The sequence below is a fragment of the Amia ocellicauda genome, chromosome 18, assembly GCF_036373705.1.
Source record: "Amia ocellicauda isolate fAmiCal2 chromosome 18, fAmiCal2.hap1, whole genome shotgun sequence".
NCBI lineage: Eukaryota > Metazoa > Chordata > Actinopteri > Amiiformes > Amiidae > Amia > Amia ocellicauda.
In genome coordinates, this window is record NC_089867.1 from 15,878,321 (window position 1) to 15,895,000 (window position 16,680).

At 43.4% G+C, this 16,680-nt stretch overlaps 1 long non-coding RNA gene across 1 annotated transcript in view; it reads right to left on the reverse strand.

Annotated features, from left to right (window-relative positions):
- Positions 1-5,117: 5,117 nt before the first annotated feature.
- LOC136713746 (uncharacterized) overlaps positions 5,118-16,680 on the reverse strand; it is a 19,873-nt gene continuing 8,310 nt past the window's right edge. The window contains exons 5-6 of the long non-coding RNA XR_010804976.1: positions 8,869-9,006; positions 5,118-5,485 (exon numbers count right to left, since the gene is read on the reverse strand). This is a non-coding gene — a long non-coding RNA (uncharacterized LOC136713746). The remainder of the gene's footprint in view (positions 5,486-8,868; positions 9,007-16,680) is intronic.

Sequence of the window (16,680 nt, forward strand, 5' to 3'; positions counted from 1 at the left end):
TTGTTGAGAAGGCGCTGTCAGACTGGGCTGTTCAAGGCCCTCCAAATCTCACTCTTACCAACACTGGCGGTAAAAGAAGCCACTCTGTGTCTGTGACTGAATGAAATTAATCTTCTTCTGTGAGCATTGTAGCCAGTCAGTGCCAGAGCTCAGACAGGGACGGGACACTGCCTCTAAATAGGCTGTTTCAGTGACTACAGAGTCATACATGGCTGGTGTATTACAAAGCTCATCCTCCAAATCCACCGCTCTGTCCTCCGCCCCGAGCTCTGTGCGTGCACGGCCGGCCTGATCCTGCCCAGCCTCTCTGACGGGCACTCGCTGCAGCGCCTCTGCGGCGGGGGGGCAGCCCTTCTCTCGTTCAGCTCATCAGCATGTTTCAGCAAGATAAGGCATTCTCTCACACGGGCCCCTCATTCCCCCACCAGCCGAGCTGAGAGCATAATTAACTTGAGAGAAGCGGCTGGTGTTAATGAATGAAAGGGCTCTTAATGTCACCATGGTGCTCTTCCCTCCCTCCCCGATTGGTCACCGTCTCCACCAGCCCAGAGATACCATCAGCGCCTCACTCCATCACGGCCCCCACACGCCAGCCTGGGCGGCCTGGGCGGACGCTGACCACTTCTAAATGATTAAAGCGTCAATGCGCTCATTCGCCACAAGCTGCGGCGCACTCGGCTGGCGTCGGTGTAATCGCTGTCTCCGTCTCGGCTGAATACTTCTTCACTGAGGGAAACTGATTGTAAAATTATACTCTGCATTTAAACTCTGCTCCTTCTGCATAATGGCCCTAAAGAAACAAAGCTGGTGAAACAGGCTATCCTTTTAGAGGAGGGATGCAAACTGTGCTCCGGCAAGAAAGCCATGCCAACGTTGGGCAAAACTCCCAGCCACGGCGAGAAACCACATCAAATCTAAACATGTGTGCGATGTAGATATCTTCAGTGCAATTCTAGATTCAAACTCACACAGGATATGAAGCAGACTGTGTCGAGATTAGGCATCTGTCATTAGCAATACAACAACTATAACAACAACAATAAGAATATAATCACAAAAAAGCCCTCTCTGTGTGTGAAGTGTGTGTTTCAGCCTGTGGTCTGAGTTGTGTAGGAAGACACTGAGTGGAGCCAGCATGATCAGTCTGGGAAAGGTCATCCTCACACAGTCATCAGGGGGGTTAATTCTGAGGCTAAGTAAGCAATCCATTCTCTTTGAGTCAGCTTTATCGCTTGGTAAAGAGAAAATGCGAGAACGTCTCTTTCATGAATAACTTCGTCATTATAATTAGGAAGCAGTACTTTAATGCAGTCTTATCCGTTCTCAGTTCGGTGTGCTGAACATACAGAGGAGATGACAGTCGCTCCGAACAGATGCTGCAGTTCACGAGCGGCGCCTCGGCAGTGTGACGCGGACTTCCGCCTACCATACATGGGCTCGCAGAGATAGCTCTGCACAAAGGGAGGAAAGAGAAAAAAATAGAAAAGAAAAAAAAAAAATCCCAGGCAATTTCCAGTTTCCCTCAGCCAATGCCCTTACAGGGAACACAATGGGCTCCGGCTGCACACTGAGAGCTTTTCTTGAAAGGAACATTTTCAAACGCTTCATAAAGGAAAATCTTTCATTTTCAAAAAAGCAGCCGCAGAAAACAGCTGGGGTAACACACCCAGGTATGGTTTTTAATTGCTTTGATTTCCCTTCCAAAGGTCTATAGAAAGAGAAGAAAGAGAATGAATATGAATCCCTCTTTCCCCATTTCCTGCCTTTGTAACAACTACAATCATAATAATACAAACTTTCTGTGTCTCAGATTAATGTTCTAACAATCTCATTGTATACTGAATTGAATGATTCTGGAGGAAGGACAGAGGATGACATACAATACCAGTGAGAATATGTTTAATGCACATAAGATCCTAAATTATTAAGTTATACAATGATCTGTTTTAATTTCATTCTAAAACTGTGAAAAGTCATTTAGAGTCCTGGACATCTCAGGGAAGAGCATTCAGCAATTTTGAGGAGTAACAGGTGAATACTTGGCTATCTGATTTAATATCCCATCGTCAATATTGATCGTTCCTGGGAAACAGATCGATTGGTGCCATCATTAACGGTGAAATTAAAGGGGACGATGCCGTACTCCCTCGTATGAAAAAATGCTGAGAAAATTAGCTTGAACCTGGTGTTAATAATCACAGGGCACTGCAGTGATCAGGACAAGCTGCGTCCAAGGGGTGTCTTTAGCTGTTTATGAAACACTAACTCACAGGTTGAGACTAACTGCCCCTGCACAAATTTATATATTTATCCTCCATACATTGCTGATGATATATCGAATGACCCCAGCTCACCGCAGTGTGAGAAGAGGAGGCGCTCTGTGCTAGCCTTCTCGTTCTCTGCAAAAACTGTTTACATTCAGAGAAGACCCCATGTCCCTGTCCAGACCCCGCTGTCCACCTGTGTCCCTCTCCTTAGTGTTTGGCTTCACCGAGTGCAATGTTTTATTTAAATCTGCAGTTGTTCACGTTTGGAGAAAAGCAGTTCAACATATCGGCTATTCTGGTATAGAATCAGGTGCAAGAGGGGTTGGCAGCCTGTTGAAAATAAAATCTGGTGAAGACTACAAAACTGAGAGGAGAATAACAAGGGGGAAACAGCAAAGGAGATTTGATCCCCAAACCTGAGAACAACCAGGGAGGATAAACTCACATTCGACAGCTATACATCACAGGGTCCTGGAACACAAGAAGAAATGTTTTAAGGGGAAGTCTTGGGCACTCTGAATGTTCACCCCTTGGCATTGACTGATTAAAGTCTCACAGCAGGAATGACGATAGTCAGTGTATACAAATCTCCTGAGAAGAGCAGTGTAAAGCAGCATGGAGTAGTAAAGAAATCAGAGAATTACAAAAAAAGGCCATTGTATTATTACGATTATTAGTCCACAGCATTACCCTCCACCCCTGCTGCCTCTCTCTTACGTCTAAGCTGAGAAAATTGCTTTCTTTTTCTTCCTTGACAAACTTGATTGCCTTTTGATAAAAGGCTATCAACGTATGTGTTGCTAAGGAAACAAACTGCCAACTCCAAGTTGTTCAAGAAGTGCTCAAGAATGGAAGCCTTTCACCGCGCGCCCCGCTAGATCAATATTTACAGCTTCACGGTGCCACAATTTGGTGCGATTTTAAAATAAAACGTGTTCTTTTTAATTCGTGGCATTGAAATGCTAAATCAAACCATTAGCAGTTACTAAGGCTGCTTTTATCAGCAGAAGGTTGGCTGTTGTCAAATCGAAAAGGACTAGATGTAGATTTAATCGGGCTTGTGAATGTTCCCTTGAATCACATTCTTTCCACGTTATGATTTGCAATTTTTACACAAGCCTACACTATATTTATTCTCCCTCTCTCTTGTGATATCTCAACTCTCTCTTTCTTAAAGATCTTGTCCTTCTCTTTCTTAGTGATTAAATCGCTCCCTGTCTGCTCTCTGCATGGATATACAGTGTGACAGGAAGGCACACATGGCTGGGCTGAGCTCAGCACTCAAATGGTTTGTAGAGAGTGATCTGGGGCTGAGCTATGAAAGCGCACTGGGGAGGGAGGGCTGCTGTAGAGGGCTGGGCGTGGCACTGGTCTGCGAGATGCTGATTGGCCGATTGATCTGTATATGAATGCAAGGAATGTATGCTCACCATGGTCATTCAATCAGCAATTTATTCACCTCATCTGACATCCATTCTTAGCAGATTCCCTTACCCAGGGCAACTGTTACATAAGTTAAGTCAATATTATTCGAAAAAATACAGTAAGCATACATTCTAGTACAAATTAGCTAACAAGTTCAAACATAATAGAGTTAGTGTAGTGTAGGGAAAATATAATTGTCTTTCGTTAGTTAGTTGTCTTTTAAAACAGTCACAGATTAATATAACTTTACTTAACATTTATTTAATCCAGGATACAGATATTGCATATATAGTGTAAGAGAATTTGGAAATGCTTGGTTTTCCAGTCAAATAAATAGTTGAACTGAAAACTCATAGGTCAATTGGTTTCTCTTTTAAGATTCTTTTTAGAGGGAAGATGCAGTCAAGTCACAGATGTGCAATAATCATTTATTTTGACAAAAATAGGAAACTAATATCATTCAATTATATTACTGAAAATAAGTAATATTAAGCTTCTGCTGGATTACAGTTAGAAACAGATAATACCCATTTTCTTCTTTCTCCTCACAGTACAGATTATAGGCCAGTCTGGTCAGGCAGGAAGCGGTGTGTCTCTCTCTGTCTCTCCTCTCCAGCTCTGTCTTGTGTCTCATTGCAGGATGAAGAAGTTAAGAGAACTCAAATTCTCTTTGTTTTCCCTTTTATAAGGTTTCCTTACAACCAATAGCATTTTGCCACCACCATGACTTGGGTGCCTTATGCTAAAGTAATTTAGAAGTGGGGGTAATTTTGAATTTGGCTAGGAGCCAATCAGAGGACAGGTCCCTTTTTTGTCTCTGGTCATAAAGATAGGGTTACCAGGGCTACCAGGGGCTACCAGGGAACTTAGATAAAAGGGAGGAGGTCTGTTTCCTCTACCAAACCAGATGGTATAGAATTTCCCATAGAAAAATATATTCTAACAAATAATATCTTACAATAGTAACAACTGCATTAGACCGCAAGAGCCACCAGCATTGCAGTAGTACCACAAACACACGCACACACACACACACGCACACGCACACGCACATGCACACACACGCACACACACGCACACGCACACGCACACGCACACACAACACACACACACGCACACACACACACGCACATGCACACACACACACGCACACGCACACACACACACACACGCACGCACACACACACGCACACACTCCTAACACCAATGTTGCATTTTAGCTTTTATGCTACATGGTTTCACCAGCACAAAACAACAAATAATAGGAGAGGGAGTCAGCTTTCCTGCAACAGGTTTATTTTACAGACCAACAGCTTTTGAAGGGAGCACGGCCTCTCTGGGTTATAACTCAAACCTGGGGAACCGGGACACCCCTATATATGTCCTTGTGCCCCATGACCAGCTCCCCCAATCTCAGCACCCCCACTTTTCCCCATTTACAAACACACAGAACCGACAGACACACAGCCAACCACACACACAGTCCCAGATCACTACAATACACAATTGCTGTGAATGCTTGCTAAACATATAGGGACTAGGATTGTTTGGTCACCCAGTGAGAAACATTTTAATGTAATATGTCTCCACACACAGGCTGAAGGCTGCTTCTGCTTCAGCGGCCTGTTAGGAGCTATCCAGGGTGCTGCAGTCTTTCACAAAGCAACTTCTGCGCTGGGGCTCGTCTCAGCTGTACAGGCTTCCACACAGTTGCTACGTGGGCTGTTGATAAACACTATGTAGGCCACCATGGAGACTTTCAGTGGAGTCTCCCAAATCCTGAAGTGTCCACACTGAAATCAGAGGATTGTTCTGGAAATAATTCTAGGTGGACAGAGAACCAAATAAAGTTTGCACACCCTATATTTGTAAAGGCCTACAGGTAGGTAAGCGGGATAACCCATATGGTCTTTTACTGTTTTAAAAACAAACTAAATTAAACTGTGAAGTTATATTACAGCTGTGGTGGAACAATCCAGCTGCTATTTTACCTCTGCTCCCTTTTTAGCATTGGCTTGTGTATCGTTTAACCTCCAAGTACTCTTTGTGACACCATTTAAAAAAAAAATGTAAATCATTGTTTCTGTGTGTCTTGGAAAGGTTACACTGCTTGCTGATGGGTATGGGATGCTTAAACTCATACATTTATTTGTATTATTCAATAGCATATGGGGAGCTGTTGGTGTTACTATTCCTAGTTTCTGCACCGTTGTGAAAGCTAAAGTTAGGCACAGTTTGGTACGTCGTCTGGGGAGAGGGACAGATGTGACCCGCTGGTGACTGAATCTTACGTTTTCTCGCCCTGCTGGGATTCATCCGCATGGTGGATATTTCGCCCACCATGATAGAAATAGAAACTGGAGACTAACACGGTCAGGTCCCTGCATAGCCAAGGAAGAAACATAAATAGCAATGGGCTAGAATGCAGATGTGATTACTCTACAATTAGTGGATATATTTGAACAGCAGATGCAGTGCGACAACTGACTGAGGAGGCGTTTTTAATGGTGGTGCGACAGTCATTAATTTAATCTTTTATATACAAGACTACTTGTACTATCACTTTCGGAAAGAAACTGCTTCCACATTGAGGGGGGTAATATCTTCTTACAGTTTTGCTTTGTTTTGTTTTATATTTAAACATTTGTTTTATAAGTTATATAAGTTTGTACTTATTGGTTTGTTTGTTTGGTCGGTTGGTTGTTTAATCGTGGTGTCCTATTCCTTTGAACACTATGAGAAAATAGCTGTATGAGTAATTCATATTTTACATTTGTGTGTTCTTCTTTTAATAAAAGATTATTCATGTAAGTTAACTCTGCCCTGTAGATAAGTGTAAATGAATCTGTTCCATTGGTCAGTGATCTTATAACCCTGTGAGTGTTAGGAGGCTTTCTGATTATTGGTTATTGATTGATTATTGTCTGCATGCTTAAACGTGACTGAAAGATGTGTTATTGTGACTGTTGTTGTCTGATCCCTAGCTGAAAGTAATGTCATCCTTTATATTAACATAAGTAAATAAATAATAAAGTCACACATCCTCAGACCCATCACTGCCCTGATCTAGTCACAGCCGACAGAATAACAATAATGAGAAGGATTTCAACTGTGTAATATTGTACACCAGTGCCAGTGCTTCTTCTTTTATCCCTGCAATTGTGTTTATCTTCAATGCACTGAAATACATTTTGTCCCTCTTTCAAACGTATCTGATGCCAAATCACGTTGCATTCTCACAATAGCTATAATCATACCTATCAGTCCTGCTGTCGTTGTCTAAAAATGAAAGATTCACTCTTATTCTAATAGAGACTGAGACCGAGCTTGATTCTCTGAGACAAATGGAAAGTTTCACTTCGAATCGGAGAAGTTTTACAACAAGATCTGTGTGGAGGAGTTCCTGGCACATGCATCACCTTAAAAGAAGGAGGCACGAATCGTGGCTTTACGTATGTGCAGCTCAGAGAGGCAAAGCGGGGAGGCGGCCGGCGCAGCGGCACAAACTCGACAGCTTCCCGCCGTCTCTATGGCAACAGGTACCAGAAGCCCGTAAAGACTCGAGTTGTGCTTCCAGCAAAAGGAAAGCCAATTAATTTCAAAGTTACTTGCATTCCTATTATGCACTAAAGGCCAGTGTTATGGTTCAGTTGCTGCACAGAATCAACTGCCTCTTTATGGACATTGTATTATCAAGCAGTGGATGTCAAATAAGGCAGATTGCAACAGGATTTCCTGCCAGTGTGCTGATGTGTTCACGATGTGACCTCAGTAGAAAATGAAGGCAGTGCAGCTTTCGTAGCATTTGTCGTAGGACTCTTATAGTCCAAACATGTGACGTACCCACTACACTGAAAAAGCAGGCTTCCATTCTCAGTCTCCTAGTAAAGTATGACCTCCTGTTGCTCTTAGAAAAAACATTATATGTTTTTAAATGTCCAGTTTGATTGTTTCTTTGAGGCCAACAGAAGGAACACATACCGATCAGCCAAAACACTATGACCACTAACAGGTGAAATGAATAACACTGATAATCTCGTTATCATGGCACCTGTCAGTGGGTGGGATATATTAGGCAGCAAGTGAAAATTTTGTCCTCAAAGTTGATGTGTTAGAAGCAGGAAAAAGGCAAGCGTAAGGATCTGAGCGACTTTGACAAGGGCAAAATTGTGATGTATAGACGACTGGGTCAGAACATCTCCAGACCTCTTGTGGGGTGTTCCCGGTCTGCAGTGGTCAGTACCTATCAAAAGTGGTCCAAGGAAAAGCGGTGAACCGGCGACAGGGTCATGGGCGGCCAAGGCTCATTGATGCACGTGGGGAGCGAAGGCTGGCCCGTGTGGTCCGATCCAACAGACGAGCTACTGTAGCTCAAATTGCTGACAAAGTTCATGCTGGTTCTGATAGAAAGGTGTCAGAACACACAGTGCATCGCAGTTTGTTGCGTATGGGGCTGCGTAGCCGCAGACCTGTCGGGGTGCCCATGCTGACCCCTGTCCACTGCCGAAAGCGCCTACAATGGGCACGTGAGCATCAGAACTGGACCACGGAGCAATGGAAGAAGGTGGCCTGGTCTGATGAATCACGGGTTCAAGGTGTTGACTTGGCCTCCAAATTCCCCAGATCTCAATCCAATCGAGCATCTATGGGATGTGCTGGACACACAAGTCCGATCCATGGAGGCCCCACCTCGCAACTTACAGGACTAAAAGGATCTGCTGCTAACATCTTGGTGCCAGACACCACAGCACACCTTCAGAGGTCTAGTGGAGTCCATGCCTCGATGGGTCAAGGCTGTTTTGGGGGCAAAAGGGGGACCTATACAATATTAGGCAGGTGGTCATAATGTTATGGCTGATCGGTGTAGTTTATAATGTTGATGATATTGTCGATGTATTAATTGAGTGCAAATTATAAGGAGGAAAAAGCAGGATACTCTGCACAGTAGTTAATCACGTAGTGGGCATCCAACACCTCAAGTCTCTCACCACAGATCTGCATCATTGCTCTGCGCAGCTGGCTGAAAATGTAGGCACCGCTGTGTTGTCACATGGTTACAATTAAACTATAACTGTGCAGTGTGGTGTGGGCAAAACAGACACTGACGTCTGAGTTCATCAGAAAAGCAGAAACAAAGTGACAGAAACTGGAGGCACTTTCCAGTAGATAATATTACCTCATTGTTGCGGCTCCTGTGGCATTGTTTATCAATAAGAAACAAGCCCAATTCTGAAAACGAGTGACTGCTCCAATCCGCCCTCTGCTTCCTGTTCGTGTTTACTCGGGCCATCATTGCAGGAGAGAATTGCTTTATCTGGAGGAAAAAAGGTGTGAAAAACAAAACAGAATAAAACACTAAGGTATGCTGAAAAAGAGAAACTTGGGAGGCTGCCCAAGAAAATAACAACTCCTTGTTCAATATAATTTCCTGCTGTGTGTATCATAAAGAATGCAATTCCACGCTTTGGCATGTGCATGCCGATAAGCAACAAGGTCACAACTAAAAGAAGTGATTAGACTCACTTTACCTCTAACAAGTGACTGCTATAGGTGCAGATCAAAGCAATTTCCGATCCTTTTAAAGCTCTTTATTATGTTAATGATACCGAAATCCCTCAATGTTATTTTGTAAGAAAAAAAAAAAAAAACTCACCCTGTATGAATATGTTTTGCATTACAATAGTCTGTTCTTGTTTGTGGGATTATAATGTTTTTTATGTTGCTGATAGCATATTCATTTTCTTAAGGTTTACCGAGAGTCATCCAAGACAGATAGTTGTAGCATCATCTGCAGCTTCAAGGACATGTGAAGAATGCTTCACTTTGTGACTGGCCAGCTCAGGCTCGCTGCGCCGGGGAGCAGACTGCACATCACAGGATAGGTTTCATATTGTCCTCTCGCTCGGCTCTGTGAGATTTTACCTGACAATGCATGAACTGTACCAGGCAGACACAAAAAGCCGACAGTGGCATTTATTTTAAGTTGTGCTGCCAAAGCAGGAGCAAGATGTATCATCATTATATAATGCATTTCAGCTACCAGCTTGAAAGGCAGTGCTTTGCCTACATCATTTACTGCAGTTAGCAGTAAAGAGCCACTGCAGTATAAAACACATCTCCAAACAGATCTCCAAACTGTGCACTTTGGGGAACTTTGAGGTGCACAAACAAATGCCATCAAAGGGAACCAGACAGACAACATCACATGACTCTTCTGGTCACATGGTGGCCACATGGAGCCCCGCCCCTCTGCCGTGTACTGTGGTCCATGGAAACGTGTTCCTTATGGTCTAGTCTGTATGGGTACCAAGTTTCATTGCAGATACACCAATATAACTACGCTTATTAAAAAAGATCAGCTATCTTTATAAGCAGCACATGTATATTCTTGTTTGAATGATTTTTGCTCCCTCCATGCCATGCAAGTTGATGAAAGCAGGTGTGGCTCCTGTCAGGCTGGTGTGTGAGTGGGCGCTAGCAAAAATAAAAGCACTCACAGCGCAGCTGAACAGGGTGTGTGGGAAAGATGCCAACAACAACAAATTAGCAACTACTCTCTGCAAGCAAACTGAAAAGCATTTAATTAAGAGACCATACCAAAAGCCTCTAATGTGTTCTGCAGCATTTGTTCAGGGAAGGCACATACACAATTATTTGTGCCAGGTTACAAAGCAGGGGTAAATTTAATACAGGCCAGATTAATCCAGTTATACAAATTTCTGAAACGTACACGTGACATTAAAGAACCAATTCTGCCATTTCTTCAAAGCGAGAAGTTGTTTGTGAATGGAATTATCTTACAAAGGGTTTATATATGAGATCAACTGACTTGTGATTAAAATGTGATTAAAAAACATACACTTTATCAGTAGTAGAGTAACTCACCACAGTGACACATTTGTATCAGCCTTTCCTGTGTGAATGAGGAACTGACACACTTTCATAAAGTTGGTTGGTGTTGCATAAGCATTAATAAAGGTACAGAATTGTTGTAGCTGGTATCTGGTGAAAACATTTATTCACACCTGTCTGTGCTGATCCATAAAACAGCAATGAACAGGCAAACTTCAAAGAGTCCTAAGGAAAGGGAATTAAATAAACAGCTTAAGAAACACGTCGTACCTTTTCAGTAGGTAAGGTTATAAAACCGCAACAAAAGACAAAATCAATAGACGCTTAACCTGAAAATGAAATGGAAAAAAAAAGTCTCAATCGATGAGCGGGGGGGGCGGGGGGTACTGAAAGACGTGAACACTGAGAGACAAATCCTTTTTCTAATCCTTCTGGAGTCAGGTCTCTGAATGTGTGACCTACTGCCGAGCTGCAAACAAGAGAGACACCGATACGGAGAGCTGTTATATATGCATAAAGTTATTAAGCTCCGGCAGATCTTTAATCTTCTGTAAATATAGAAATCTAAGCCTTTTGCTTCAGCTTTTGAATGAAAGACCAAATCCAACTCAGCATTTAATGTGTTGGAATGAAATGAATCTTCTTACACTCATGAAAACATACATTTCTAATAAAATAACTTATAAAAGCAGACTGCATTAGTTCCATCACTGCCACTGTCACGTTTTTTTTATTTTATTTTTTTGCAGGAACACTGCAACTAGCAGTGCTTTATCTTAGATTCCCTCTCTTTTTATTTATTGTAATTCCAGTATTTTGTCCCTATTGATGGATCTGTAGTGCCACCTAGTCTCTGCTCAGGGTATGTTTCCTGGTCTCGGCTCCTTCCTGCATGCTTACATTCAGTGAATGACAACATGCTTAAAACACAGACGCTAACCTCAAAATCTTTCATTTCCATTTCAATCAAATCTCTAACTATCAATGGAATCTCCTCCCTGCTAGTAAATAATACCAAAAGTCTGGGCATAGTGCTAGATAGTTCCCTGTCATTTGTGCCACAAATTAAACAGGTAGTGAGATACTGTATTTTCCATGTATTGACAATCAACAAAATCAAACCCTTTATCTCAAACAGAGACTGGGCCACTGTCAGAAATGCCCCAGTAACACCTTGTATGTCGGCCTGCCTCGATGTCGCACCAGACTGCCCCAGGGCATCCAAAATGCCTCTGCCTGTGTCCTGACCAGTACATCGCATTGGGACCACATTTCCCAAACTTTATTGGAACTGCACTGATTACCAGTAGAGCTTTGGGCTCAATTTAAACTACTCTGCAGAACCCACAAAGCGCTCCATTAACAACTTCCCCGCTATCTGTTGGGCATATTGCAGGTTCACTAGTAGGAATCTGAGATCCAACAACAAAATGTCTCTGTGCCAACCAATCTTCAAACAATAATGCTTTGGAGCTCTATGAAAGTTTTGTGCCATTCTAATGACTACGTAGGCTCAACAAACTTCTTGGAAAGTGAACATAAAGGCCACAGAAAAGGAACCTGCATGTATGTCTTTCTGCTACATGTCACGGCTATGAATGGGACACAGGCAGGACAAGTTCTGATTTGGCATTTAATTAGCGATTAGATGAAAACATTGAATGTGTATAATTATTAAATGTCACCTCAACATTATTATGTCATGCCTGTCAAATGTGTCTTCCACTCTGCCCACGGCTTGCTGGGGTACTACTGAGATTGGAAAGTGGAAATAATGTATCCATATGGGTTAATCACCATTGTTATATTATTATTATTGTTGTTGCTGTTGTTTACCGAGTGTTATATCTGAATGTCACTGTTCCTACAGGGAGCCCTGTGAACCATACAGGCACATCAGAGCTCCCACGCTAAACTTGCACAACCGGAGAGAGAGAGAGAGAGGGAGAGAGGGACGGAGAAATACAAGGTGTTTGACAAAGAGTGAGAGATAGAGAGATCTGTACACGTACTCATGTTTTATTAAATGTGGTGCAGACTGCAAAAAGTCTTAAAGAAGAATTTAAAATATTTTATTTCAGCGGAAGAGTTCAGAAATTGTAGAGCACTGTTATATGATTAATGCTCTCTAGCAGAGTAGCACTAGTTGCATGTGAATCAGCTCTAATTATATGATTCCCAGCCAGTAGATTGGTTGTTTAAATGAATAAACTGTGGTGCATCCTTAAAAATCTCTGGCTTAGAAGTTTTGCTGGATTCAACTGCACAACGGGATGCTTTGAGAAAAATAAACCGTGCAATCTGAAAACTCAGACGGACACACTGGGATGGGTTTAATCATGTGATATGCCGCAAAGCACAAGTGACAGTAAACATTGCTGCTGATGTGCTCTGGTGTGGCAGTGTGAGTAATGTTGGCATCTATGATGTCAATAAAGCGGTAATGTGGTGGAGGAGGGTGTTGTGATCCTCATTCTCGCCTCTCACCAACACACAGTCTCCACAGCCTTCAGAGTCGGGCCCTCCGGAGCCACAGTGCAGATACTGAGAACAGTGGAGCAGACAGGCAGGCACTCAGGGGTCTCAGGCTAAAAATAAAATGGTTAATCAGTCTGGTCACTTAATGATGTGGCAGGGGCTTCGCATGCATTTAGGTATTTGAAAAAGCTGAATATATACACCGAACAGCCATAACATTATGACCACGTGCCTAATATTGTGTATGTCCGCCTTTTGCCACCAAAACAGCCCTGACCCGTCAAGGCGTGGACTCCACTAGACCTCTGAAGGTGTGCTGTGGTATCTGGCACCAAGACCTTAGCAGCAGATCCTTTAAGTCCTGTAAGTTGCGAGGTGGGGCCTCCATGGATCGGACTTGTTTGTCCAGCATATCCCACAGATGCTCGATTGGATTGAGATCTGGGGAATTTGGAAGCCAAGTCAACACCTTGAACTCGTGACTCATCAGACCAGGCCACCTTCTTCCATTGCTCCGTGGTCCAGTTCTGATGCTCACGTGCCCATTGTAGGCGCTTTTGGCAGTGGACAGGGGTCAGCATGGGCACCCTGACTGGTCTGCAGCTACGCAGCCCCATATGCAACAAACTGCGATGCACTGTGTGTTCTGACACCTTTCTATCAGAACCAGCATGAACTTTTTCAGCAATTTGAGCTACAGCAGCTCGTCTGTTGGATCGGACCACACGGGCCAGCCTTCGCTCCCCACGTGCATCAATGAGGCTTGGCCGCCCATGACCCTGTTGCCGGTTCACCGCTTTTCCTTCCTTGGACCACTTTTGATAGGTACTGACCACTGCAGACCGGGAACACCCCACAAGAGCTGTAGTTTTGGAGATGCTCTGACCCAGTCGTCTAGCCATCACAATTTGGCCCTTGTCAAAGTCGCTCAGATCCTTACGCTGCCCATTTTTCTTGCTTCTAACACATCAACTTTGAGGACAAAATGTTCACTTGCTGCCTAATATATCCCACCCACTGACAGGTGCCATGATAACGAGATTATCAGTGTTATTCACTTCACCTGTTAGTGGTCATAATGTTATGGCTGACCGGTGTATATATTAATTGTAGTTTTTTTTTTACATACCTTTATTTGAAATAATCCCCTCAGTTTTTCCCTAAGTTTTCCCGGAGTTTCAGGGGTATTGCACAATGAAGTCAACACAATACAACACACTCGATACAGGATCAGCTGCTCTCCTGAAGCCTTAAGTTATGCAACACCTAAATGCTTAACAGGTATTAGACAGCACCGTAGACAGCACTGTCGCTGCTGCACTGGACTCCAGAGATCCGACCCAGACAGCAGTTCAGCAGTTCAGCATGTGTACTAAATGAATGTTAAACAGAGCAAATTGGGCTCCTAATGAAGTCGCTGAATGTAGGCCTCACCAGATTCAGGATGACATCACTCTGACGTTCAGACTGTGTGGAGAGCACCCAGAGGTCCATGAGATGCGTGCGAGACGGTGTCTGGGAGGTGTTTAACTGAGCGGTGATACAGTCAGCGTCCCCCACCCTGCCGCGATGTGCCACTCTGTCTCTCTGCTGCCGTGCTCCAGCTGTCAGTTGCCAGGTCCCTGGCTGACAGCGAGCGCATGGAAAGCAACCAGCAATTAGCCCTAATTAACCTCTTCGCCGTCACACAATACCTTCCCTCCCCTCCGAGGGTGAGAGGGAATTGATTACCTTTACTCTTCCTGAAAGAGGGCAAGTCCCCTGAAGCGACTCACATGCAGGCCAAACCACATCCCTGCGCAGGGGCACCGGAGCCCACAGTGCTGGCTTCACCCGCTGACATCTTCGCTTTTTCACCTACATTCATTGTCATTTATTTATTGAACTGCATGGATTATATAAATATATCGATATTATATTCATTGTAGATGCCTTCTGGTCTTGCTTTAATGTCTCTGTATAAAAACACCGGGTTTCGGTGCATAGTGCTCTGGAGATATTTGACATCGCTGCTCCCAAACCACTTCCCCACATCAGCGTCTGCAGCCACCGTATAATCCAGCGTAGAGGAAATAATAATAATAATAATAATAATAATAATAATAATAATAATAATAATAATAATAATAATGTGACTGTTGAGCTGCAAGAACCGCATGTAAATCTTCACCGGCAGTTTAGACAGAGGGATTATGGCTGAAAAAATATATGGCAGTGATAATAAATGTCCGTAGCAGGGCTGTTCATGCCACATCGGCAGTGAAGTGAGAGGGAGTTTCACTGCTTCGTGTCTTTGGCTCTACGAGTCGATCTCCGAGCTCTATTCTAACCTAATCTGTTGTTGGGCTCCAAGTGCAATTGCTATTCAGCGACTGCCTTAGTAAGAAAGCGATAAGGCGAAAGTTCATTTGTGTTATTTCTGCTCTTTCCTCCAGTTATCTCTCTTCCTGCTGACTTCAGCACTTCAGGTCTGTGGCTGAAGAAAACTGCATGGCTGCCTCTGCTGAGAAGGCCAGACAAACAGCATCCCCTGGGACAGCCCTTACAAAAAGTGTAGTCGCACACCATGGTAAAACCACAGTAAAATGCAGGAAACCAAAGTTAAATTGGTAAAGCATGGAAATGTATAGTATAGTATAGTAAATGCTTATATAACCATGGGAAACTAATAAGTAGAGTCAAAGTAAGCAAGCGAACATCATTGATTCTAGTTGAAATGATGCTATTACAAGGTTCCCGAGGTTTGTTTAAGACAGGCATTGAAAATCTGTGAAGTGTGGCTCGAGTTTGCAAAGGTATTAGCAGTCTATCTTTATTATGCACATTTAATTTCAAATCACACAGAGAACATTTAGACAACATTCATAACCAGCGATTACAGGGCAGACCCGGGGCAGCCGAGCAAACAATGGGCCACTGTAATTTGGCTTTCTGGTCTGATATGATCCCGCTGTCATTTTCACAATAGGAAAATATGGATGGAGACTTCAAGGAACAAAAAATAGAAGCATTAAAATTAAAAGATGAAAAGGAATGAGTTCTGCACTCCGGCTTTGTGAACACATCAGGATTTCAATCGAGTTCAACCCCACTGCTGATGCCCCTTCTATCGGATTCCCCCTTCTCCCTCGACTGCTCTGTACTTCTGAACCCTGTGCTCCCTCGGCGCCTCCTGGATATTAATATTGTATTTCTCTGGAGGCATTGTTCTACACAGCTTCGGGCTCCTTCGATGTCCTTTAGAGAGAAGACAGACACGACCCATGCATAATTCACTGAAGAAAGAGCGTGCATGATCCCGCAGAATTGGAATGCAGAGTGAAACCTACAGGAACAGATTTTAAATATCGACAAGCTCTGCTTCAACACAGGTGGAATAATTAATCGCATTCTCTACCATGAAGTAGGAAAGTGAGAATTTGGCAGCTAACCTAGGAGTCTACATGGACTCCTCACTCTCCCCAGTCAAACAATGTGGGGAAGCAATAAAAAAGGCAACAGGATGTTAGGGTATATTGTCAAAAGTGTAGAATTGAGAACAAGGGCAGTGATGTTCAGACTGTACAATGCACTAGTTAGAGCTCATCTGGATACTGTGTACAGTTCTGGGCTCCACACTCCAAGAAAGATATTGCTGCTCTAGAGGCAGTTCAGAGGA